Below are 26,487 nucleotides of genomic sequence, written 5' to 3'. Positions count from 1 at the left end.
GAACAGCTGAAGGGGTTTGGGACATCCAGTTAAAATCAATTTCTTTAAAGTTTCTGCCTGTGCTACATATATTGCATCAAGCAAAAGCAGCTTGTATATAGTTCCCTAGTTCAACTGGACGGACTAGGTACATACTAATGTTTTGTTCATTTGAATAGGTCTTTCATTGACTCTGCTAGCATGACAAGGTAAGTTTGACTATGCTGAAGGGGGTCAGCAAAGATTTTTGTCAAGGCCCTCCCTTGCAGGAGAGGGTGTCTGGCTGTCACAACACTATTGTTTAGTGATGTGCTCTTGTAAAACTCCCCATTCTCCCAGCTGAGAGAAGATGCCAGTACTTTGCATAAGACAGTTGAAATGTCAAGGGGTGAGATTTTTGGAGCTTACCTTGGTGCCTAAAGAGGAGTTTGAACAAGTTGGTGAGATATCTTACAGGTCTGATTTCAAAGCCCACTTTAGAAAAAACAAAGCTGCCTGGATCATATAAAGTTGTGTTAGGTACAAAGTTCTAAAAAAAATAAAAATAAAGGAAAATGGCTGGATATCTATATGAAATTTTTAGACTGTTCACTTTCAAGTAAAAAGCTGCATATTGACTTGATCTGCATCTAGAAATTTCATGTAGAAGAGAAAATGGAAATAATGACAAGAAAAGAAAAAAGGCAACAATTTACAGTTTTCCAAAATATAAGTATGAAGCAATGGGCACAAGAAAAGCAATGACTTACAAATGACAGATAACATGAACTTTTCTTTTCTTTTCTTTTTGTTCTTAACACCAACCATTTAAGAGACAGGAGGTTCAATTGTACCATAGCTTATCTAAAAGTACATTTGCTTGTATGCAATTTAATTTAATCCAGACTTCTTTTTCTGTAGTTCAGTGCAAAATAACTGAGAGAAAATTTACAGCTGAAAATGTCAACAGGAATGGTTTACCATTTGCATTAAAAGATCTATTTAAAAGTTCTATTGCTTAGACTGTTTTTGTTATAAATGCATACATCTGAGCTGAATTCAGACCCTTCTCTAACAGGGAACGTAGTAGTTTCTTCCTGAGTTGCCTAAAAAAGCCTCCTATGTAATTCTAGCAGCTATGCCTTCTCTTTTCTGTGGATTCTGTGGTAATTTATGCTACTGTGTTAATGGTAGCACTTTTTGACAGCATTCAAGAGTGGACGTCTGTGCTTGTGCATCAGAATCTTAACTATGTGGATCCTTCACAGGAGACAAGAACCTAAATTCTATCTTAAATTTGCATAAATCAGTGATTACACTTATTTACCCCTTTCCTCTCCAATTTTTATAAAGAACTTCTCTTTGAAGTGGGTAAGATCTCAGCAGAGTACAGTTTCAGCTATAGCTACCCACAAGCTCCCTGCAAAATAAATTTCAAAGCTTCAAATCCCTTTAAAAAACACTATGCTTATTAAAAAATGTTTTGTGTTATAGAAAATAAGCTTCTCAATTTATCAAAATAATGTGAAGAGAATGCAAATAATAGAATGTCAGAAAAACAAACTGATCAATCATGGTGTTTCAGGGCAGATCTAGTAGTGCTAATGGTGTCTGCTGTAGTGGTGCTGAAGTTCTACCCTCATAATATTTGAACTGATTTGAGTTTTTCCCTTATTTGGCCCCATAACAGAGCTTTAATGTTTAACATGGGCATAAATTCACTGTAGCCCTCAAGTGAAGACTATATTTGAGAACTGAATAGAATGCTTGAATTTACTCTCCAGATTTTTCTTCCATGATCAAGTAAAGTTCCATGTAACTTTCCTTCCCAGTGTAACACATACAAAATCTCAGGAAACAGCAGGGCTTAATTAGAACCCTGGTTTATAGTTTCACCTGAAAAAATACATTTTAAAAATCATATATGTTTGGCTGTGCAGATTTTTAGTCAATAAATTCTTGCTAATTAATCACATTAACGGCACTCCTTAAAAGTTGAAACAAAATCACAAAACAAACCAAATACCCCATAAATATCATGTATAAAGAACCATTCACCAATGCATAATCTGTATGTCTAAGAATATTTACAAATGTTTCTTCTTTCTCCTTTTCTTTTTTTTTTGCTTTCTCTCTTTGCTTCTCCTCCTTCTTTCTCCTTCTCCTTCTCCTTCTCCTTCTCCTTCTCCTTCTCCTCCTTCTCCTTCTCCTCCTTCTCCTCCTCCTTCTCCTCTTTCTCCTTCTCCTTCTTCTCCTTCTCCTTCTCCTTCTCCTTCTCCTTCTCCTCCTCCTTCTCCTCCTCCTTCTCCTTCTCCTCTCCTTCTCCTTCTCCTCCTTCTCCTCCTTCTCCTCCTTCTCCTCCTTCTCCTTCTCCTTCTCCTTCTCCTTCTCCTTCTCCTTCTCCTTCTCCTTCTCCTTCTCCTTCTCCTTCTCCTTCTCCTTCTCCTTCTCCTTCTCCTTCTCCTTCTCCTTCTCCTTCTCTTCTCCTTCTCTTCTCCTTCTCCTTCTCCTTCTCCTTCTCCTTCTCCTTCTCCTTCTCCTTCTCCTTCTCCTTCTCCTTCTCCTTCTCCTTCTCCTTCTCCTTCTCCTTCTCCTTCTCCTTCTCCTTCTCCTCTCCTTCTCCTTCTCCTTCTCCTTCTCCTCCTTCTCCTCCTTCTCCTCCTCCTTCTCCTCTTTCTCCTTCTCCTTCTTCTCCTTCTCCTTCTCCTTCTCCTTCTCCTTCTCCTCCTCCTTCTCCTCCTCCTTCTCCTTCTCCTCTCCTTCTCCTTCTCCTCCTTCTCCTCCTTCTCCTCCTTCTCCTCCTTCTCCTTCTCCTTCTCCTTCTCCTTCTCCTTCTCCTTCTCCTTCTCCTTCTCCTTCTCCTTCTCCTTCTCCTTCTCCTTCTCCTTCTCCTTCTCCTTCTCCTTCTCCTTCTCTTCTCCTTCTCTTCTCCTTCTCCTTCTCCTTCTCCTTCTCCTTCTCCTTCTCCTTCTCCTTCTCCTTCTCCTTCTCCTTCTCCTTCTCCTTCTCCTTCTCCTTCTCCTTCTCCTTCTCCTTCTCCTTCTCCTCTCCTTCTCCTTCTCCTTCTCCTTCTCCTCCTTCTCCTCCTTCTCCTCCTTCTCCTTCTCCTTCTCCTTCTCCTTCTCCTTCTCCTTCTCCTTCTCCTTCTCCTTCTCCTTCTCCTTCTCCTTCTCCTTCTCCTTCTCCTTCTCCTTCTTCTCCTTCTCCTTCTCCTTCTCCTCCTTCTCGTTCCCCTTCCCCTTCTCCTTCCCATATTGCTCTTCCTCTTCTGTTTCTCTTTTCTCTTTCTTCCCTCTCTCTTTTTCTGTTTGTCTTTCTTCCTCCTCTTTATCCTTTTTTTTTTTTTTTTTTTCCCTTTCTGCATCTCTTATTCTCTCTTCTTTGCTCTCTCTTTCTGGTCTTTTTTCTACCTTTTTTTTCTTTATTCTAGGCACAGTGCAAAAAGACACCTATTATCAGAGGTAAAAGTTCAGTTGATAAAGCCAACCACTTTTTAAATGGTATTTAGTCTTACGGTGTAACATTTTTCTCTTTCTATCTTCCCTTTGGATGCCTATTTCAGAATTTTAACCTCAAGTGGATGCAGTCACCCTCCCCCAGACAAAAAGCAAAATGTAAAGAGAAATCCTATTCAGTCATTGTATTGTCCTGGGATGCTGAAGGCAGTAATCCTCAGTGCAAATGGTGGCACTGAATGCTGCACTATGATCTGTGACTGTCTGATGTAGAGTTGATGACACAAAGGCAGGATTATTTTGTGCCTAACCTCTAACATAAGAAAGCAAAATAAATAAACAAACAGAAACAGTCTGGGTTTGCTGAATTATCATTTATGACAGAGCTACTTGTTTAAAAGCATTGGTGCAAAACCACAAAAACAACATCACAGCAACTTGGGAACTGGCAGACTGCTAAATCAAGGTATATATCTTATTTGTCAAAATGCTTTGAATGAAGCATCAATGACAGTAAAAACAACTTGTTGTACCTTCCCTTAGAAAGAAGAAAGTGATTCTTATGGTTAAATGATTCCACCACTCCTGGTTTTAGCAAAAAGGCTGTTTCTTCTTTGTATACAGATGCTGTTCTTTCAGATACTCTTGAGTGACTACCAATCTCTTTTACCATAGGTTAATTGTATGCATAGAGCACTTTCTATTATTATATGCAAGCAAATTCGTTTCCATTTTAAGTGTTATGTTTAGAGGATTTATATTGCTTTCCTAATATCTGAGCTTGGCATATGAAAATGTCTCTGCACATTTTTTAATAGTAAAAATTCAGGAAATGATCATTCTTATTACTTTTGAAAACAAGAAATCAATTATTTTGGGTGCTTATGATGCTGAGTTATTTCCCGTTTTTCACTGTTATTTCTGGATCATAACAGCTTTTTTAAATAACATTTCTTCTTCAGGTTCTCCTCAGCATTTCTATATTCTCTCTTAGTTTTACTACTTGTCTTATGACAGTCTGGCCCCAGGAAACTGGCAAGATGTTCACAGCAAGGGGTCTTTTTGTCTTTTTGTAATCTTATGCAACAATGCCTTTCTCAGTCTAAGCATGTAAGACATATAAGGCGTGGGTTTGGCATACAAAGTCATTATGCAAAGATAACCCCTTTTCCCCTACATTTACTATTATTGTTTAACATGAAGGCAAATAGTTGAGGGTCACAATCAGGGCGATCATCAAATAATGTAAAAGATTTGAGACAAGCAAGATGGGTTCAGGTGTGATGGAGAAGCAGAGTAACAAATGAATAGAGATGATGTAAGAGACTCTCAGTCTGTGGCAGTGATCTCAGCTCTGTAACTATTTATCCAGTACTAGAAAACAAACAAACAAACAAACAAACAAAAAACTTTGTTCTATGCCCTAAATAAGATCAGAACACCAAGAAGAATTGATGGTGACCTTTCCCCATACACGAGATAAAAGAAAGAGACTGGATGGAGGGTAGCAAATTATTTTTCAGAGAAGTGAAGAATCCGGAAAACTTGGTTGGCAATACTGACAGAGCTATTGCACTGCAGGATAAATGGTCACATTTTTAGGTTATGATTGTGATACTAACTTGTGAAGGATATTGAAGGTGAGAAAAACAAGCTGTGCTTCATGTCGGAGGAGGGAAAATGAATGAGAGGATTTAAAGATGGTGATAATATAAAGGTGTTAAGTCCATGATAAAATAAAACATGAGTGGTATGTTACTTGTAACAGTGAATTTAGGTGCAAAACGAATGTGTATGGCCACTGAAAGTGAGGTTGGGTGACATGGGAGGACTACAGTGATATTGTTCACCATCGTAGAGAGAAAATGTATGTGGCCAGAGTTCAATTAAAGTTGAAGCTGGCCAGTATGGTGGGGGAAAATTAAAGGTTGTTTGTTTGTTTGTTTGTTTTAATTATGTTAACAGAAAAAAGAAGACCAGAGAAAACATTGGTCTGTTATTTAATGAGGATGGTCACCTCACAACTAAGAACATAGACAAATCGGATGTTTAATGCCTTCTTCGCCTCTGCCTTCCACACCAGTGATGGGCTTTGGGACCCCTAAGTCGAAGGACCGTGACTCCGGGAACGATAAACTCCCAGCTAACTCTGAACTTGTGTGGGATTTGCTGCTCCAGGTGGATGCATATAAGTCTATAAGGCCTGATGGGCTTCATCCCAGGGAACTCAAAGAGTTGGCTGATGTCATCGTGAGACCTCATTATTTTTCAGCAGTCTTGGGAATCTAGAAAGGTCCCAGCTAATGGGAAGCTGGCAAATGTTGTTCCGATTTTCAAGAAGGACAAGAAAGAAAACCTTGGTAATTACACGCCTGTCAGACTCGCTTCAGTGCCTGTTAGAATTATAGAGAAGATTATTCTGGGAGTTACTGAAAAACACCTGAAGGACAATGCAGTCATTGGTCAGAGCCAATACGGCTTCTTGAGGGGAAGGTCCTGATTAACAAACTTAATTTCCTTTTATGACAAGGTCACCCACCTAGTTGACCAAGGAAAACCAGTTAATGTAATTTTTTGGATTTCAGTAAAGCTTTCAAAACTGTTTCTTACAGTATCCTCCTGGGCAAAATGTCCAGGATATAGCTAGATAAATGCATAATATGATGGGTAAACAATTTTTAGATGGGTTGGGCTCAAAGGGTTATAGTAAATGGGGTTACATCAGGCTGGCAGCTAGCCACAGGGCTCCATTTTAGGACCAGTTCTCTTAAATGTTTTCATTAATAACTTGGATGCAGGACTTTAAGGTGTACCTAATAAGTTTGCAGATGACACTAAATTGGGGAAGCTGTTGACTCTGTAAAGGGTAGAGGGAACTTGAAGAGAAATCTTGACAAGATAGAGAACTGTGCAATCACCAGCAATACGAAGTTTAACAACAGCAAGTGTCATATTCTACACCTAGGATGAGGCAACCCTGGCTATACATACAGACTGGGGGGTGAGCAGCTAAAGACCAGGGAAAGGGATCGGGGGGTTTTGGTCAATGGTAAGTTGAACATGAGCCAACAGTGTGCTCTGGCAGCCAAAAGAGCCAAATGTATCCTGGGGTGCATCAAGCACAGCATTGCTAGCTGGTTGAGGGAAGGGATTGTCCTGCTCTATTCTGTGCTGGTGTGGCTTCACCCTGAGTGCTGAGTGCAGTTTTGGGTGCCACAAGGACCATATAAGAAGGTCATAAAAGTATTAGAGAGCATCCAAAGGAGGGCTACAAAGATGGTGAAGGGTCTAGAGGGTAAGATGTCTGAGGAGTGGCTGAGGCCACTCAGTTTGTTTAGCCTTGAGAAGAGATCATTGAGCAAAGGCCTCATGGCAGCCTGCAGCTTCCCTGTGAGGGAGAGCAGGGGGGCAGGCATTGATCTCTTCTCTCTGGTGACCAGCAACAAGACCCAAGGAAGTAGCAGGAAGCTGGGAGAGGGGAGGTTCAGGTTGGATGATGGGAAAAGGTCCTTCACCGAGAAGGTGGTTGGGCACTGAAAAAGGCTCCCCGGGGAAGTGGTTACAGAACCAACCCTGTTGGAGTTCAAGAAGTGTTTGGGCAACGTAGATCCCTTCCAACTCGGGATATTCTATCATTCTACAATTCTATGAATTTACACGTATCCAGTAATTAGAAGAGCAAGCTCACTTGAGTACTAATTTCAGCAAGACAGAAAAGACACAACTTTTGCTGATTGTGGTGGTTTTACCCTGCTAGGCAGCTGAACTCTACCACAACCACTTTCTCACTCCCCTCCTCAAAGAGAAAGGGGGAGAAAATATGATGGAAAGGGCTCAAGGGTTGAGATAAGGACAAGGAGATCACTCACCAACTATCATCATTGGCAAAACAGACTCTGCATAGGGAGATTAACATAATTTATTGCCTATCACCAGTGGACTATAACAGTGAGAAACTAAAAGACAACTATAAACACCTTCCCCCCATCCACCCTCTTCTACTTCCTCCCCCCAAGCGGTGCAGGGGAATGGGGAAGGGGGGTTGCGGTCAGTCCCTAACGCTTTGTCTTCGCTGCTCCTTCACAGTCACTCTGCCCCTGCTCCACATGGGGTCCCTGCCACAGAATTCTGTCCTCCCCCAAGTGATCCTGCGTGGGCTTCCCATAGACAGAAGATCTTCAAGAACTGCTCCTGTATGGGTCTGTACCACAGTTCAGGTGCAAACTGCTCCAACACGAGTCCCCCACTGGCAGCAGTTCCCTCCAGACCCCCCACTCCTGCATGGGCTCCTTTCCACGGGCTGCAGCTCCGGCCTAGAATCTGCTTCTGTGGGGCCTCTTGATAGGCCACAGCCTTGTTCAGGCCAGATCCACCTGCTGCACCATGGGCTCCTCCACAGGCTGCAGCGTGGAGATCTGCTCCACCATGGTAAACCATGGGCTGCAGCGGGACAGCCTGCTCCACGAGGGGCCTCTCCACAGGCCACACGGGAAATTATGCTCCGTGCCTGGAGCACCTCCTGCCCTCCTTCTGCACTGACCTTGGGGTCTGCAGGGCTGCTTCTCACTCCTCTCTCCCAGATGATGTAGTGCAGCAGATCTTTCCCTTTCTTAAAATTGCTCTCCCAGAGACTAAACCAGTGTCGCTCCCTGGCTCAGCTCCGGCCAGCAGCGGGTCCCTTTTGGAGCCAGCTGGAGCTGGCTCTGGTCTGACCTGGGGCAGCTGCCAGGCTTTGCTCACAGAGGCCACCCCTGCAGCCCCCTGCTGAAAACCTTTCCATGTAAACCCGATACACCGCTCAGAATGGAAAAATCTCATTTAAAAAAAAAAAAAAAAAGACAAACCAGTATAATGTTGAATTGCTCACATCACTTTAAAAAGCCAGAGACCTTTTCCATAGAAAATGAGGCTTCACTGTAAGCAATGGGCCTTGGTGTATCTTGATGGTGCTGACATGCAATCAGTGCAAAAAAGGTAACTGTGCTGGAGAGCAGAGCAGAATGTTGAGTACAGCTGTGGGTATTTACTGTATGCCCTGAAAACAATGCCTAACAGAAATCTGAATCATGTTTTGCTCTGTGGCAGCATCTGGCAGCGTATTTGTTTGTGATATGGGACATAATTACAATTTGTTTCTACAACTAATTACTCAAGATTTTTATGTGTACAAGACATTCTGCTATCTGTATTTTAGCAAACTTCTGCCTTTTGCAAAGTGGTTAAAAATTGACTAGTACTTAGGACATGAGAAAAAAGTTGGGACTGAAGTGGAACTGTCTGTGTGGTGAAACACAGTAGTTTGCAAACGATGAGCTTGCAGAGTAGTGAAGCCAGGTAATCTGTGCTAGGAAAGTGTTGTAAGAAACAGTGGAAGATCCTATGAGACTGTAGTGTTTGGACCAGCAAGTCACTTAGTTCACTTTGGGTGAATTAATAATGCATATTTTCTCTCTTTTTGATTACCAAGGCGTGGAATGTGAATTTTATCCCTTATTCCGCCCCCTGTATCAGCATCAATGTCAATGTTCTCTTATGCCATCAATTCTTCTGTTATTCAGTTCAATTCTGTTATTCAATAGTGGGCAACTTTCTAGAAAAAGAAGAGTGATAATGATTTTATTTCATACAAGTATATCATATTTTAATAATATAGTTATATATCATTATTTTAATATTAAAGGAGTAGTTATTTATCATTATTTTCATAACAGTAGAGAATATGTTGGCAACAAATGACATTAAAACAGCAGTGTATGAACTTGTCCCGAGTAAAGGGGTTTTAAGATGTTAAAATGTTTTATTAACAAAATATATTTTTGTTATTGTCTTTCACTTGTATCATATCCAGTCACCTCTGATTTGGTAGCAGTAATGGGTCTGTTAAAATATAGAGTGTTACAGACTTATTGGGTGTGACTTGGCCAGAAAATATGATCTTTTGTGGTTTGACTGTACTCCAAAGCCTCTGATTAGCTAAATTTTTGCAGAGCTTAGGGAAACTGAATGACGTTGCTGTGATGCTACAAGATACTATAGTGTAAGAACAAGAATTATTATAAAATATATTTATATACAAACCTGAAGTTCTTTTATTTATTTATTTATTTTAATCTACAGTTTCTCAGAAGTTAAATATCATTATATATATATGTAAATATATATATATATATATGTATATGTATTACTGGAACATAAATCATACTAGTACCCCAAAGCTTAATTTAAGATATTTCCCTGGTTTACAGATCCCAGAGTTTTGTTAACAATTATGATATTGTAAAAGTTTTCCTAAAATAGTTAAGAATGTTCATTCCAGTTTTCTATTTTTCTTTTTCAGGTGACTCCTTATTACAAAGGGACAGAGGTACTGGTCAAAAGAACTTTCAAGTGAGAAGCCATATGCAGTTGGCAGCTGCAGAAGAGCAGACGACTTTCATATTTTTGATGACATTCATATTTTTTAGTCACGGCTGCAGACATACTTAGGACAGAGTGTCATAATTCAAAAAGAACAGAAATATGAAATTATCAGAAAAATACACTTATTTATAAAAATAGAAAGATTAAATATATTTAGTGTCTGCTGAAGAGTAGCACTTGAAGAAATATTGCATTAATACAATAATCATGTTTCCATCCAAAATCAAATCATTTGATCTGCTCTATATAGCTAAGACAGCCAACACCATGAGAAAAATATGTATTATACACATTACTCAGCTGCAGACAGTGTGATACAGGGGTATTAATGGGCTCAAAACCTCATGTTAAACCAGTGCAAATTCTGTAAATGACACTAGAAGACAAGAAGTGGTATTGTATGTTGGATTTGACTGTCATATTTGAAGGCAGCAGGCATACTAGTCCCCTTGCAGTCCTCTCTTGCTGCACATCACTTCAGATGTTTGACACATTTCTTCCTTTCCCCTTCTGCTGGCTGTGTGCTCACTGTCAGCATTTTCAATTCCATTACCCTTTCCTTAAAGTATAATGTTTATTATTATGCACTATTATTACTGAGATTTTTCTCAAAAACGGTGACTGATTGTCTAATGCAGACATTTTTATCAGTTCTTCAGCTGATAAGATGTACTTCTGTCTGCAATATTGATGAGTTTATTTAGATTCCCATAAACACATTCAAGAAATGTATTATTTCTACTTCTTGTATAAATTACCACCTAAAAGTATTCCTCTGAAAATGTCTATCCTATTGGCAACTTCCATAGCTGAGCCCATTAATTCCCAGAGTTGGTGGTCTCCTGTCCAACATCAAAAGATGTTGACCTGCACAATGTTCAGTGATACAACACAAAAGGAACCCACTTTTTCAGATACATGAAAACATGTGGGCACTAAGGAGAGGTTTAAAGGGTAAAATAAGATACAATAAACTTCACATTCATGCTATTTTAAGGAAAAAAAAAGTCTTTAGATGACCATATCATTTAGGTATTGTTTTCTTAGTTTAGTTTGTTTTCTTAGTTTTGTATTGTTTTGGTTTGGTTTTAGGACACAGTCTGCAGCTGTGCTTACAAAAAAAAAAAAAAAAAAAAAGATTTCAGTAGATTTATGTTGAGACATGGCCAGATTCTGACAGGTGTAAACTGGTATAACTTTGAGGAATATTGGCTCAGAATGAGTTTCTGGCTCAAGCTATGCATAATTGAACATGCAGACATCATGACTATTTGATTTAACCTTGGTTAATGTATCCGAGCCTGCAGTATTGCTTAGGGGAACAAAATAAGTGGTTTTGGATTTAACCATTAGCTTTTTGCTTTCTGATTACTCCATTATGTTTGAGCTTTGACTGTTTTTTTTTTTTTCTTTTTTTTTTTTTTTTTCTCTGCCCAGAAACCTCAAACCATGAATTGGGAATGACATTTCGCTGAGAAAGATAGTATAGATAAGTAAAAAGCAGACAGGCGTATTAACCTTTTGTACATTCCTTTAATAAAAAGATATTAATGTGCTTGTAGATAATGTGATAATTGCATCTGGACACAGGAATCTAAAATAGATGCAGAAAATACCTTGGTTAGTCATTGCATTGTGATGTAGAAGCACAGTATTATACTGACAGCTGACAGAACCAACATAACATTTTTCATAGAAGAGGTGTAAGGATGACTTGCATTTTGACTTGCATTCTTTTAACCTTGGGGAAAATATTCTGAGGTCAAGAGTGGGATAGAGAAGAGAAAAGGAAAACTTTGTCTTACATTGGAAATTACTTTAACTGAGGTTTGGAGAATCTCCCCCCCACACACACGCATACACACACACTTAATTTTGTTGCTTTTGAGTAGTTGATATACCCCTAGATATGTCTGGCAAACCAGGTCATCAATCTTTGATCAAATTTTTCTCCTAAGTAAATATTATGCAAGGCATTGGAATAGGCTGCCCAGGGAAGTGGTTGAGTCACCATCCCTGGAGGTCTTTAAAAGACGTTTAGATTTAGAGCTTAGTGATATGGTTTAGTGGAGGACTTGTTAGTGTTAGGTCAGAGGTTGGACTAGGTGATCTTGGAGGTCTCTTCCAACCTGGATGACTCTGTGATTCTGTGATTCTGCATTCTCATGTCATATATGTGTTTTGGATCTTCTTAGCTAAGATTAACCTTTATTGAAAATATGCATAAGTTCTAAAAAAAGACATTCTAGAGAAGGCTTCTTTTGATCTCTGTTCTTTTTTTGTAGGAGACAGGGAAAGGAGAAAAAAAAAGAGAAAGAAATGTTGTTTGTTTCTTTCTTTTCCCTGGCAAAAACATCACCTGTTTGTAAAAAAAAATGATATTTTGTGGAATGTGATCAACTGGCCTGGGACAGGCTCAAGAGGAACAGAATTACAGAAGAATTGAAAGCAGAAATGAAAAATTAATCTTTTGCTTATCATAAATGGAAGCTTATGTTTCATTCATATTACATATGAACTAACAACTTCCATATTTCCTTTCTGAAAAGTAGAGGTGTTTCTTGTGTTTTCTTCTTTTACTGGTGAATTGAATAATAATAATAATAATAATTGACAGCTTTGCTTGCCTCTAATTCATTTTTGTTATACTCATGATCACTAGACAATGGTGTATTCACAGACACCTTCCCCAGGGAATAGTATGAAACATATGCTGAGTTATAATTGAACAAAGTGGTGATAAAATTAGCACAAATAATCAGCTATTCACACAGTGAATTAACTGTGGGAAGATGTTACTATAGGAAGGGAGTAATTTCTTTTTATATCAAAGGTGCTTCAGGAATACAGACATTTTTATCATTTCTCTAAAAAAAAATACGTCCTGTCTCCCTACAGTTGACATACACAGACTGTAAAGACAAGTTTTACTTGAAAATTTTTTTCTGGAATCATCTTGGAAACATTCCCAAACTGGACATAAACCAGAGCAATAGTATGTGGCAAGAAAATAACAGGCGTACTTGACTCAGGTCAACTTATAGGTCTATCTCTTCCCTTCTAATAGATGATCAAACTTTTGTAATCATGAAGGAAGATAAATTATTTCCAGTCGACTTTTTTTTTTTTTTTTTTTTTTTTTTTTTTTTTTTTGAGTAGCTGGATGAATTTACTCTGGGAATTTAGTAAAAGAATGTAAAGAATGACCAACATTTTTCCATCCCTGCACACAAAATAATAGATTAAAAGCAAAACACTCCATTTACTGCAATGGCAGTTGGGAGATTTTGACACAGCCAGGAAATTGTGAGCTGATTTTCTCCTGGAACATTTGCTATGGCTCTTTGTGTATAATATTATCAAAGGCCCTTCATAAGCGATATTTTGTACATTAGCTGGGATGTTGCTAGTTATTTTTAAGGCTTGGCACGTCTCATAGGATGAGGACAAATGGTAGCTATCAAGCATGTAGAAGGGCCTTAGAAATATAGGTGGCCAGGGGCTATGGTGCATAGATGGCAGGGGGGGAAAAAAAAAAAAAGGAGAAAGTAGCACAGATAGACATTTGGATAGGGTAGGAGAATGAGAGGAATGGGACAATTTATTCTTTGCATATTTTGTTTCCAACCAAGTTATGATGTGATCTACAGTGTCTTACAAGTACTATACTCATTTCTCACCACCACCAATGAGCAGATTTTTCCTTTTCAAGGAGTCCTCCAAAAATTACAATGCCCTTGAAGCCAGCTTCCCCTTTCAGTCACTGGGCATTCACCCAATTCACCTGAAGCCTTTTCCAGCCTCATGAAGTTCCCATAATTTATTACTCACTCATGCTGATCATACTAATGGAAACCTGCATCCCATGTTGATGAGAAACAGCAGTATTAACACCAAAATGGTGGATTTACTGCATGTTTGCACCTGTACATGTCCCAGTCTCTCTACTCTTTCTACACATTGTCTTCTCAGACTTTTAGATCTACCCTTAGAGTAGATTCCTTGCAGTAAATTTGCTATAATTTTGGCTCACCTTTACACGGGTAAAGACAGGCAAATTTTTATGATGTTATCATCTAAGCCTATGCCCAGACTTAATGGCAAGTCCTGCCTGATAGGTCTGGCCCCTGTATGACTTAAGAGGATTTTTTTTCCTAAATCCTAAGCACAACATAGCTGGAGTTGCATGTGACTCAGGAATTGAATGCAATTTGAGGTCTTTAGGAACAAATATGGCCTAAGAAAGTTGAGCAGTAACTAATGTATGACCCAGTGAGTACTATTGATGTAACATGCTATTTATCAACATGCAGACTTTAAACAGAAAGATGATTTTGGATTATTTTTTTTAATATTATTTATTTATTTGTTGGACACTGCTAACCAGGTAAGTCTGTACAAAGTAACAAGAATGCTATATGTTTGGCTGGTTGTCAAAGTGAAACTTTTTATAACCTTACTACAAGCTGAAATCATAGCAGAAAACCTGTTTTAAAATTGTTAGCAAACTAGATCTGTACACTATGTGGGTGAAGGATAGAGCCAGTAAACAAAAACCTGCACTTTGCAGGCCAGGATCTGGCCCTAATTTTCTGGTTGCATTGACTAAGTTGTGGGTACTGGAACTCTGCACTGGATTTTCTTTAATTAAATGCCTCATTCATATATTCCTGGCATCTAATGACCAGTGGGGAAGAACCGAATCTATTATTTGAAACCACTGTCAATGGTTCTGTCACTGAGGTTAGATTGCCAGCTGCTACTTTCTAAGAGTAGTTGTCCCAAAATAAAATCAATTAAAAAAAAAAAAAAGTTTTGGAAGGCAAGTATGGTCGCATACTTGAGGGCAATAGTCAACCTCTAACTACGGGATGTTAAAATAAAACTTTCCCAGGGCAAAGAATATTGTGTAACTGACTATTCTGAGTTTTTTTGCCTCCACCACTGAGTAGCTGGCACTGACCATTGTTGATGATGGAGAGCTAGTATGATTGGCCCTCTAGTTTCCCCTACAGTGGAAGACATTTTTATCTCCCAGAAGGAAAAACTGTACAGGCATTTATGTCTACAAAAAAATGATCTTTATCTAGAATTGAATATTCTGGATTTCATTGGGATTCAGGAGAATTGACACACATGGACTTGACCTGTGTCAGCTGATACACAGATACCAATATGGCATGGTACAGGTACAGGTCTATTATTAATCAGTTTACAATGGCAATTAACATCAATTATGGTATTAAATTTTATATTAAAATATCATTAGACCAATATTTACAATTATGATGAAGGCTGGGGAGGCAGGAGGGGAGAGAAGGGGGGGGGAGGGGTACAACTACCTAACAGTGTTAGCTGCTGCATGGACAGAAATGTTGATTTTTTTCCTATTTGTCAAAGAGATTTGAGCATAATACAGTTCCCATCCCACCCTGTGTATGTTTCTGCATGTGTTATATGTTGGTGCTTTTTCATCTGTTGATCATTCCTGAATAAATGTTTTCAATGAGCTGTTGACAGTAGTCCATAGTGTGTGTGCAGAGAATTAATCCAGTGTGCCTGCCAGACACTTGGAGGAGTGTTTCTTGCAAGGGACTTGGACTTGCAAAGAGACAAGAGAAAAAACTTGGAAGAATGAACTAACGTTGGTTGATTAGGAGAACTGAGCTGGAGAGAAAGCATATATTTGTCTGTAACTGAAATGGAGTATCATCCATTTATTTCAAGGGTTGGGAGCTCAAGAAGTATTCTTTGCCAGTGTTGCTGAAATGCAGAAATGAATGGGAAAACAGTCAGAAGCAGTGACCATGGGGTTTTGTTCTATAATGTATTTGCAGCTTCTCCCATTCTCCCTCCACCCCCCTCAAAAAAAAAAAAAAAAGTGCCAAAAACGTGCTGTTACAGGTGTCAAAAGAGGAAGTCTACATACAGCTTCAAAGACTGATTGTAGAACAAAACCTGAAGGCATTTTTGAAGGACTAGGTGACAGTTCTAGCTGTATGAATGACATCAATATTTTCGTGTTCCCTGGCTGGTTACTGAATTATGATTTACACTTATAAAACTTATTCTGACATCTAAAATGCTCTGTGAAGTAGTACCTGTGCCAAACAGTGTGTCACATAACTAGATGATGGATCAGAGCTGACTCTCAGAGTAGGGGCAGTCACCTGAAGGAGGGGAACTGCTGAGGGGGTTCTCTCAGCAAGGAGACTTAAACTTGGAAATTCTGTCCTGTACTCTTCATTTAAAAATTAGTGTAATTTCCTGCCCCTCCTGGGTCTGTGCTTCCAGATTTTTTTTTTCCAGCTGATGTTAGGAAAAGAAAGCAGATAGTGGTATTTGTCAGAGATGTAGAGGTAAATAAAAAGGCTGAACTCAGCTCTCCAGTATATGGGAGGTGAATAAACTTCATGTCATTCTGGTCAGAGGTGCATAATTCCTATTTTTCTATGTTTATCATAAGTAACAGACTGGTGTTTCTTAACAGTATAGGTCCTTTTATTTTCTAGGAGTTGAATGTTAATTTTTATTTTCTTTGTATATCTATTTTCTGATTAGGAAAACCCATCGGGTATGTCTTGATAGGCATATAAAAAGGACAAAGTTTGGAAAGTTCATACAATAAACTAATTTTTGTGCTGTGTATGTAGTCTAGCACTGTTTCTATATGCTTTCAAATCTGAAGACAGTGCACCTGACTGGCCTCATCCTATTTCTTTTGTAGTCATGTATGTCTGATCAGTACATTTGTAAAATGCCTTCATGTTAATTTTTCACTAAGTTTTGTGCAGATGTAAATGACTACAGTGTGCAAAGCTACAAAAAATTGTTTGCTCTACTGTTCTCAGCACTTGATATGAAAATGTATTGTGAAAAGATTTTTCTTCACTATCACTTAAATACGGTTTTAAATCAGTCATTTTTGCTTTGGCCCCCAGCAGAAGAAGGACATAAAAGTCTTAGAACGAGTCCAGAGGAGGGACACAAAGACAATTAAGGGTTGGAGCACCTCTCCTATGAAGACAAGCTGGAGAAGACCTGGAGAAGACAAGGCTCTGGTGATACCTTATAGTGGCTTTCCAGTACTTCAAGGGGGCCTACAGGAAAACTGGGAAGGGACTCTTTGTCAAGGAGTGTAGTGATAGCACAAGGAGTAATGGCTATAAACTGAAAGAGGGTAGATTTAGATTAGATATAAGGAGGAAATTCTTTGCTATGAGGGTGGTCAGGCACTGGATCAGGTTGCCCAGAGAAGTTGTGGATGCCCCATCCCTGGCAGTGCTCAAGGCCAGGCTGGAAGGGGTTTCGATCAACCTGATTTAGTGGGAGGTGTCCTTGCCCATGGCAGGTGGGTTGGAACTAGATGATCTTTAAGGTCCTTTCCAACCCAAACCTTTCTGTGATTCTATGATTTTGAAATTACCCACCCATCCTTCTTACACAATCTGGAAATAGAAAGGTGTAAGAGAAAGACAATAGGCATGTTTGCAAATTTGTATTGGATATTCATCACTTTAGCTCTGAGCTCAAATAGAATTAATTCACTCTAGTTCTGCTGATGTCAATGAGATTTTCAATAATGACCTGATTTGGAAATATGTATATATTGGGCTGAAGATTGAAATTTTAAAACTTGGATGAATAAGAAGAGCAAATATACATATAAGTTTGTAAAAGACGGTGGAAGGGCAGAAACAACAACAACAAAACTAGTTAACAGAGATAAGTTTGTAATGACCTGAAACAGACACAATATGATATTACCAAGCTCATCTTGTTTCTGTTCAGTAAGATTTCACAAAGCTGTCTGAATAACTCTAAAACTTCACAGAAACATTTTCTTGAAGCAGATTTGATGTTATAGAACACCCCACGCGTCTGTAAACTTGTTAAAATATTAAGAAAGACATAGCTGTTAAAAGAGCAGTTCTTAAATCAGCTCCCAGGTGGAATATGAAAAAAATAAAATAAAATCTCCTAGGGGTTCAAAGTAACACTGTTGCATTGAAATCTGACGTCGCTCAGTTCATTTAGAAAATACTATAAACTACTTTAGTATGAGAATTCGGTAAAGGAACCTTTCATTAATAGGAAAGATTTGACTGTACATGGCAAATTAAGTGATGTTTACATAATTTTGAATGATCTTTCAAAGATTTAATATCCTCCTTCTTCTGTGGCTTACTGTAAGCACCATATTAAACTTGCCATTTTTAATAGAATGAAAATGTCATAATTAAGTTATTACATTGTGGGAAATATGCTTGCACTTTGGAAAGATACTCAATTAGATCTTCAGCTATTGCTGAGGATTTTTGTCTTAAATAAAAGCTTTTGCACTAAAACACAACCCTAAGGGCTAGCTGTCAGTATGTATTAAATTTAGTCTGAGAAAAAATTCTATGAGGTTTATAAGACATCAGGTTTTAGGGTGGCTGAAATATTTGTTTAATTGCAAACAAATCTCCTTATGTTCATTTATGCCTGACCAATTTCATGTAAAGATACATCATGAATACTCCTTCATTTCAAGGCTTCAACTCCTTTTCTTGTTACAGCTTTTAGGTGGTTCAAATTTACTTCAGAATGTTAAAAGAAATATTTTTACCTTTGTAACAATGTAGTCAGAAGAGATTTCCTCATAAATTCATCTGTTTGTTGCCTTGTGGTCTTTTTTTTTTTTTTTTTTTTTTTTCCAGAAATGCTTAATTCCCTCTGTCACAGAGCTAGGAAGACAGGTGAGCCACACAGGAAGTAGTGCACACCTTGTTTCTGTACTGAGCCTGTAATTTCAGACAGCATGGCTGTCAGTTACACCTTTCATATTAAATTTGAGGTTAGAGGTGAACAAAATCATACCTTCAAGAACTACAGAAGTGGAAACACAATTTTCTGAAGACCTTGCTGCCCATGAGACTTCTTCAGAGATCCCTTCAACTGAAAAGCAATGTGCATGAGGAGGACCGCGGGTCTCCTGGTGTGTTGTGGTAGCCATAGCTTGGACAACCAGCACAGCACACCTGAAGCAATTGAAAATAACAATTCATGTGAAATACTTTTGTTAGTACAGAGGGATGCATTTTTGTCAGTCTTGGCTGAAGTTAAATATTTTAATTTGGATATGTATGGGACATGCAGGTATGTATAAAAATTTCCAGACAGGCTTGTTAGTTTTGATTTTGTAGAGGCTTCTTATTTGCTTGTTATACATGAAAATAAGGAGTTTTCAAGATGAAAATATCTGACTTTTTTAATGTGATGGAAATTATGATTTTTATTCAACCCAAGCCGTTCTATGATTCTATGATTCTAGTAACTCTTTATTGGAAACAACAGAGGGAACTTTGGAAGTAGCCAATAAAGCTGACTGAGGTAAAGGAGGGAGGAAAGCTGAGGGAGGAAAGAAGATGAAGGAAGCCTGGATTCCTGGATGGGATTATCAAGACTGCTATGGTAAATTTTACATATGTGTAAAGATATACAGGAACATTCCTGAACGTTAGCTTCCTTTTCCAGGAACATTAACATTAACAGGCCTTAAATTTAAGCTCCATTCAGGAAGATTTAAGATACACTATGATAATTTTTCTTAGAGCTTTTACGAGAACATAATTTGTGCAGCATCACATTGTAATGAAAAAATGAACTGAATATATCAGCAATCGTTTTAAGACAGCATTTATGCCCAGTCTGTATATAATTTCATTATATTTAGAGATAATACTCAGAGTAACCTTGTTCACTTGTGTTGAGTGGAAAAAAAATATCACAAACTGTTTTTGTAACTAGAACAAATAATCATCTAGGGTTTCTTGCTTTTGGGGGTTTTGTACTGTTTAACAAACGCAAGAGAACAAAATTTGTCTTGAAATTTTGATACACACTTCACAGTAAAAGGGCTGCAGCTCATAAAGTAATCCTGATTGAATGATTTGTCTTTTGGAAGAAATCCATGTGGATAAAGTGGCTAGATAAGAGAGGATGGAATAGCATACAGTAGAAATAAGTTGTTATGCTTTTTGTAAACGGAATTCTTTTGTTCATTGTGTAAAATATTCTAACAGAAAGGTTCAGTGTATTAATTGATGGGATTTAGGAGCACCAGATATGAAGCCCACACACATTACCTCTGATTGGCTCAAAAATAGAGTTTAATGGAGTATAACAAAATGATAGTATAATGCTTTATTTCTGGGTCATATGAGGAACATCTGGATAAGACTCAATTGGGAATTTGTGCAGAAAAATAACAGGCTTGTGTCTGTAGAGTGTTGTCCCAATAGGTAACGCATTAGAAAGTAGGCTTGTTGTATAAGAAAAGCAGGATTGTGTCCCATTACTATTTCTATCCTTGCAGCAAAGTTTGTTTGTTTATTATGTTAGTTAGAGAGCAAATTGGCTTTGGGGCAAGGAAACTCTTTTTAGCTCTGCTTAGTTGAAAGTTCTGTCAATCCTGAACAGTGAATCTAATGAAAAACATCACTTCTTCCTGCAAGTCTAGTTCACAGAGATGAAAATGTTTCTTTTGTTAAATCCTTGATTCGGGAAAATACTTAATTTTCCACTGGAAACTGTCTTTCTCAGAGTAATACTTAATGTTATGACTGACTTTAAGCACATGCTTAAAGCATATTCACTGATTTCACAGTGAGAAACATGTACTTCAGTGAGATGTTTTCCAGAAGTGAAGCAATGATAGTCACAATTAGATTAAGTTGAATACAGCTATCTCATAGTCACACAGGTTCCTTTTTTACTTCATCTCTCTGATTACCAATAGTTCTAAAAGGTATTGCAGCTTTTTATTAGTATTACCTGTATTTCACACATATGTAAAGCTTACCATGGCAGTCTTGATAATCCCTTTCACAGTCCCTGACAGGGTTCACTTGTGAAAGTTGGAATAAACAAAAATTTGGTTAGTACAGGAAGGTAAGGAAGTGTTTGCATGGTCTGCAATTGTGGTCATCTGTTTCCAGCCAAAGGGGAACCTCTAATTTTCTAGTTTATGTAATTGAATTTTTAACTGGTGCACAGTGAAAAGCCTTTTTTTTTTTTTTTTTTTTCCTGAGAGAAGCAAACTCTAATTATAACATACGGAGGCTGCAACATTTAAATAAGCAAATAGCAGTCTATTCTTGACATTTCCTCCTCTGGAAACAAAATAAAAAACTGTAGGAAAGACTCAAATGTTTTACAAAGAAATTATTTCCTACAATCAAAATTGCTTTGCTATTTAGTCAAGGAATTTGGGTCTAGTGGGCATACTAGAGATTTTAAAGACAACCAGATGCATGCTTTATTTATTTATTTTTCTCAGTTTGATAATTGTAGCGTATGTTCTTTTCCTATGAACAGTTAATGACTAACAAGTATCTGAGAAACTGAAAAGCAATAAGTAGTCCTGATTTGGAGTACTGTCATGTAAAAGAATCAACCCAGGTACATCGTCTTCTCTTAAACCACACTTTGCTGACGGGTCTCATTTATAACAAAGGAGAAAGAAAAGCTGTTTGTGGTAACATCTATAAAATATGAAGATCTCTCCGGATACTCATGAGGGATGATCTATGCTTCAAGGACTCTGCAAGTCGAAGTCAACCACAGACACAGAAATATGTTAGAAGGAAGGAATAAGAAATGTTTTGGGATTAACATTGTCTTGCTTGGCATTATATATAATTACCTACACCCAAGCAATTAACTTCAATGAGAAATGGCATTTTACCTCTAGTGTTAAAAATGAAGTAACAATTTCCAAACCTTTTCCTTCTAAGAAAAACTAACCACTGTAACATGAATTAAAGGATAAGTGGCATTTTTCCAGGCCCTCCTCATTATATAGAGTGTTTCATTATGAACTGATTTTACAGCATGCAGATCTACTGTCCCTTGACTGTAGGAGGTCTCTTCAGATGGAAGGAGTCCTCAGAGGTCCCTAAGGGCCACCTTTATTGACATTTCAGGCCTCTGTCTGTTTTGTAGACAGTTTCTTATGGGGTATTTTTTGTTATGGCAACAGCATAAGTCACAGAAGAAGCTTCATGGGTGTCACTTTCAGTGTGATTTAAAGGTTGGGATAGGACATACCACCAGGCATATTCTACTTCAAACCCAGTCAAGTTCGGTATGACAATTTGTCACTGGCAAACCTCATTCGACCTAACCGGGAGAGACATGCTATAGACCTTCTTTCCCTCTCTGTGCAGCCTGTTCTTCCTAGATGTGACTAGGAAGCTTCCCAAGCTTCCCCACTGACATCAGTAGAGAGTGCAATAGGCATTTGTTTTTGCATCAGAAGTGTCTGGTTATGTGGAGAAAGAAAGAGGCCTTGGATGGGAACCACAAGTTGGATGGGAACCACAAGGATCATCAAGTCTAAGTCCTGGGTCCACACAGGACCACCCTAAAAATCAGACCATATGTCTCAGAGCATTGTCCAAACACTTTTTGAACTCCAACAGGCTTAGTGCTTTGACCACTTCCCTTAGGAGCCTGTTCCATTGCCCAACCACTTACTCAGTGAAGAACCTTTTTCCTAACATCCCGCCTCACCCTCCCATATCCCAGCTCCATGCCATTCCCTCAGGTCCTGTCACTGTCCCCAGAGAACAGAGATCAGCACCTGCCCCTCTGCTCCCCTGGCAAGGAAGCTGCAGGCCGCCATGAGGCCTTCCCTCAGTCATCTCTTCTCTAGGCTGAACAAGCTAAGGGACCTCAGCCTCTCCTAACACATCTTGCCCTCTAGACCATTCACCATCTTTGTAGTGCTCCTTTGAACACTCTCTAATAATTCTGTGTCCTTAGCAAGGCTGGATTGAAAGAAGTCAGGGAGTTTTTTTCCCAATGATCCACAGTAGGATGCAATCATGGGTGAGTACATTTGTCAAGTGTATAAAGCCATGCATTGGCTTTGCCATAAAGGGTGTAGAAAACAGAGGAATGTGTTCACAGCTGGCTAATAAACACAAATAAACACCTGGACCTAAGTTACAGTAGGGAAATTCTTATCAAAGTGATTTGAATCATGGAGCCTAAGATGGCATAGTATTTCAGTTTCAGTACCCTTAAACGTGGGTGTATTATCTTCTTGCAAATACAGTGAATGCATTTGGATGCTTATCTCTGTGTTCACTTATATAATGTCTCCTGCAATTCACATGGGGAATGATATAAAGTCCTCTAAAATCAAAGGAGGTTTTGTATTTCTTTCATTGATCTATGAAACAAACCTTCAAAGTATAATAATGAGAGGAGAATTTTTAAAGTTCTGAACTGTCTCATCGTAGACATTTAGTCATTTAAAAGCAAAAATATATCTCTCATTTTCCCTGGAGCCTGCTTTCCTGTGATTTCCAGAAATCTTCTGAGATCCTAGAAGAAATGATATGATTTAGTGTTCAGTTAATTTATAAACTGCCTGAACTGATCTGTACCAGAGATTTTATCTTTGGCCTTCTTCTTAAAACATTTCTGTTTACAGGTTATCAGACATAAAATTCATTACCCTGGGCTCAATGGCAAAATTCATAGGTAGTTGATAAACTTGACCTTGTGGGAGTATCTTTGAAGCCTTTTAAATAATTTACTGGGAAAACAAAATTAAAAAAAACAAAAAGGACCATTTGCATCCTCAAGCTAATTTGCCTGCTATTACAGACAACAAGGTTTCTAACGTATATCGATCAGGAAACAGAGGAACTAGGATAAGTAAGTGCATAAAAAGGAAGTAGAAAATAAATAAGTAATCATTAATGATATAGGAATGGAAAATAGCATGCTTTGATCTAGATAACTGCTGCAATTATAAGTTAATCTTAAAGGGGAAATAAGACTAAAAATCATCAGGAAACAGGAACTGTGGCTTAAGTCCTCAGATATACTTAAACATCTAAGTCAGCTGCTGTGTACTGCTATAGTTATGTATTTGCCTATTTTTCCACTGAGGTACAGGTAGAGTAGGGTACTTCATAGAATGGTTTGGGTTGGGCACACATACATGCGCGCGCGTACGTGTGCACACAGACACACATGGTATGGGCAGGGACATTTTCCACTAGACCAGGTTGCTTGAACCCCATCCAACCTGGCCTTAAACACTTCCAGGGATGGGGCATCCACAGCTTCTCTGGGCAACCTGTTCCAGTGCCTCACCACCCTCATAGTAAAGAATTTCTTCTTTATATCTAATCCCCATCTACTCTTAGTTTAAAGCCGTTACTCTTTGTTCTATCACTACACTCCTTGACAAAGAGTCCCTAGAAGTATTTAAGGCCAGGCTGAATGGGTCTTTGAGCAACCTGATCTAGTGGGTGGCATCCCTGTCAATGGCAGGAGGGTTGTAACTAAATGATCTATAAGGTCACTTCCAGCACAAATCATTCTATGATTCTATGATTCTGTGATTTTATGAATGTTAGCTCCCCAAGAGAATTGGAAAATCCCATTCAAGGATCCCGTTACAAGAGCTGTTGGTGAGAAAGTGACTCTACATATACCTAAAACATGTTTCCATTCCCTGTCTCCTTCGCTTAAGTGTTTTGCTACTTAGCAGTGCATTTCTGTGATAAACAGCTCTAATGAATGTGATAAATTCAATGGTAAAATTGGAAGAGGGACACAGAAAAAAAAAAAAAGAAAAAAGAAAACTGGCAAAACTGAGAGTTTGCTTCCACTTAAAACTGACATCTTAGAATTTGGTGTCAAAAACTGTAAATGGCTTTAGATTGAGCAATGTTGGTGAATGTCTATAAGAAACTAGACAGCAAAAGGAAGAGTTTACTATCGTTAGTGGTTTTTTTTTTTTGAGTAGAATGCTTGTTTATTTTCTTAAGAAAAAGATTCCATATTTTACGTTAAATATTACAATTTCTTTTTTCATTAAAGAAAATGGGAGTTCAGAAAGGAAGAAAGAAAGAAAGAAAGAAAGAAAGAAAGAAAGAAAGAAAGAAAGAAAGAAAGAAAGAAAGAAAGAAAAGAAAGAAAGAAAAGCATGAGTGCTACATTTTATCCATGTACCAGTTCACCAGGCTAAAGACTGTGTCAAAGGCGTAACTGTCAAACTCACCACTCGCATGAACTGACTGAAAGCAAAAGAATCACATAAGGTATAATTCATGATTGTGCTTATTTTGCTGACAGTGATTACTGATTAGACTCCAGCAATATTATATTTTGTATGTCAAACATTTTTTTCCCCATTGGTCTGTTGGAATTTCTCTGGTTTTCTCAGGCTGTTACAAAATAAATTGCGTTCTTCAGCACTGCATACCTGTTGATGGTGTTATTAGCATCCTGAAGGAAAAAAATAAAAAAATAATAATTAAAGAGAAAAAAAAAATAAACTACTACTTTATCTTTGAAGTAGCCAGGCTTCAAGGGGAAGTAGTTAATTCCCCATGGGTAGACACAAACATTCCATCGCTTGTGACATGTGTAAAGGTTGCTGTTCAGAGCAGACTCTTTTCAGGACCCATTTCTTCTGGGCACTTACATTTCTAAGCCCCTCAAGAGGGCTGTACTTGTAGAAAAAAAAAAAAAAGTGGAAGCTCTGGTGTTCCAGGCTAAGATTACACCATCATTTTTGTGAACAAACTTTGGATCAATCCAGAGTTGGAAGTGAACATGAAAAGTGTCAGTAACTCTTTTATAAGTCTTTTTGTGGTGCATCTGATTGACCCACATTATGATGTACAATAGCTTGAAAGAGTGTTAGTAATCAGTGCTAATGAATACATGTACCTACCTGATTCATATACTGGGCATTAACCCTCACTAATGCTTTTGTTTTGCATTCATTAAAATTCTCATCATGACACAAAATGCTGAACATTTACTATAACAAAAACAAAAGCAAACAAAAAAATGAGACACATTTATTGCAAATTTCAGTCAAAAAAGATATAAATAAGGAAATCACATAGCACAGGCACATTGTCCCAGTCCTACTCTACTTTAGTTCATTAATTAATGTTTTTAGAAAAGATATTTACAGTGAGACCTCAGGCAGATACTCTGAGAGCTTGTGGCATAATCCTTCTCCGTCCTCCCCTCTTCCCCTTCCCCCACCTGCAAAGGAGACTGCTTACTCATTTTTATTTTTCTTTAAAGCCAGGAAGGACTTGGAAAAAATCAATCCTCATGGCTTAGATTTATATAAACTATTTCATAAATCTTCTTCTCAATCATACTTCTTATAGACTTAAAACTGACATTTGTTTACTGATTTTTTACTAGAAAAAAACATATTTTTCTTTCCTCTTTGTTATGAAAGTGGTTCAGATAAACAGAAGATCCTAGAAAAAAAAACAACTATGTATGTAAGTATGTATGTCTGTATCTAACAAAAAATAGTTTTCTTTTGTTTGTTTGTTTTGTTTGTTTTCCCATAATATTAAGCTGAAAAAGCTTACCTGGATATGAAAAGCACCAGATTTTATCCCAGAACAGCTGGATCTTCTACCTGAGATGTTTCTAACACAAGTTATCTTAACTATATACTACAATTATTTTCATGATTTGTAAAACAAATATTAATTTGAACATTACATTGCACTCTTTTAAACAAGAAAATATGTAACAGTTAAAATCTGTTCCCTACTACATAAATATATATATATATATTAGATGATGAAGCATGTACAGTTACAAC

General features: G+C 38.0%; 1 long non-coding RNA gene across 2 annotated transcripts; it reads left to right on the top strand.

Moving 5' to 3' along the window:
• Positions 1–14,014: 14,014 nt before the first annotated feature.
• LOC310904266 lies at positions 14,015–25,894 on the top strand. Of its 2 annotated transcripts, none has more exons than XR_014588171.1 (3): positions 14,015–15,022; positions 16,778–16,894; positions 24,723–25,894. It is a non-coding gene; the product is annotated as an uncharacterized lncRNA (long non-coding RNA). The 2 variants fall into 2 exon arrangements; XR_014588172.1 differs by having other exon boundaries at positions 16,775–16,894.
• Positions 25,895–26,487: the final 593 nt, after the last annotated feature.

This window comes from Anser anser (genome assembly GCF_964211835.1).
Source record: "Anser anser genome assembly, chromosome: 1".
In the NCBI taxonomy this organism is placed as follows: domain Eukaryota; kingdom Metazoa; phylum Chordata; class Aves; order Anseriformes; family Anatidae; genus Anser; species Anser anser.
The sequence above is the reverse complement of the archived record's forward strand: the minus strand, read 5'-3'. Positions and strand labels throughout refer to the sequence as shown.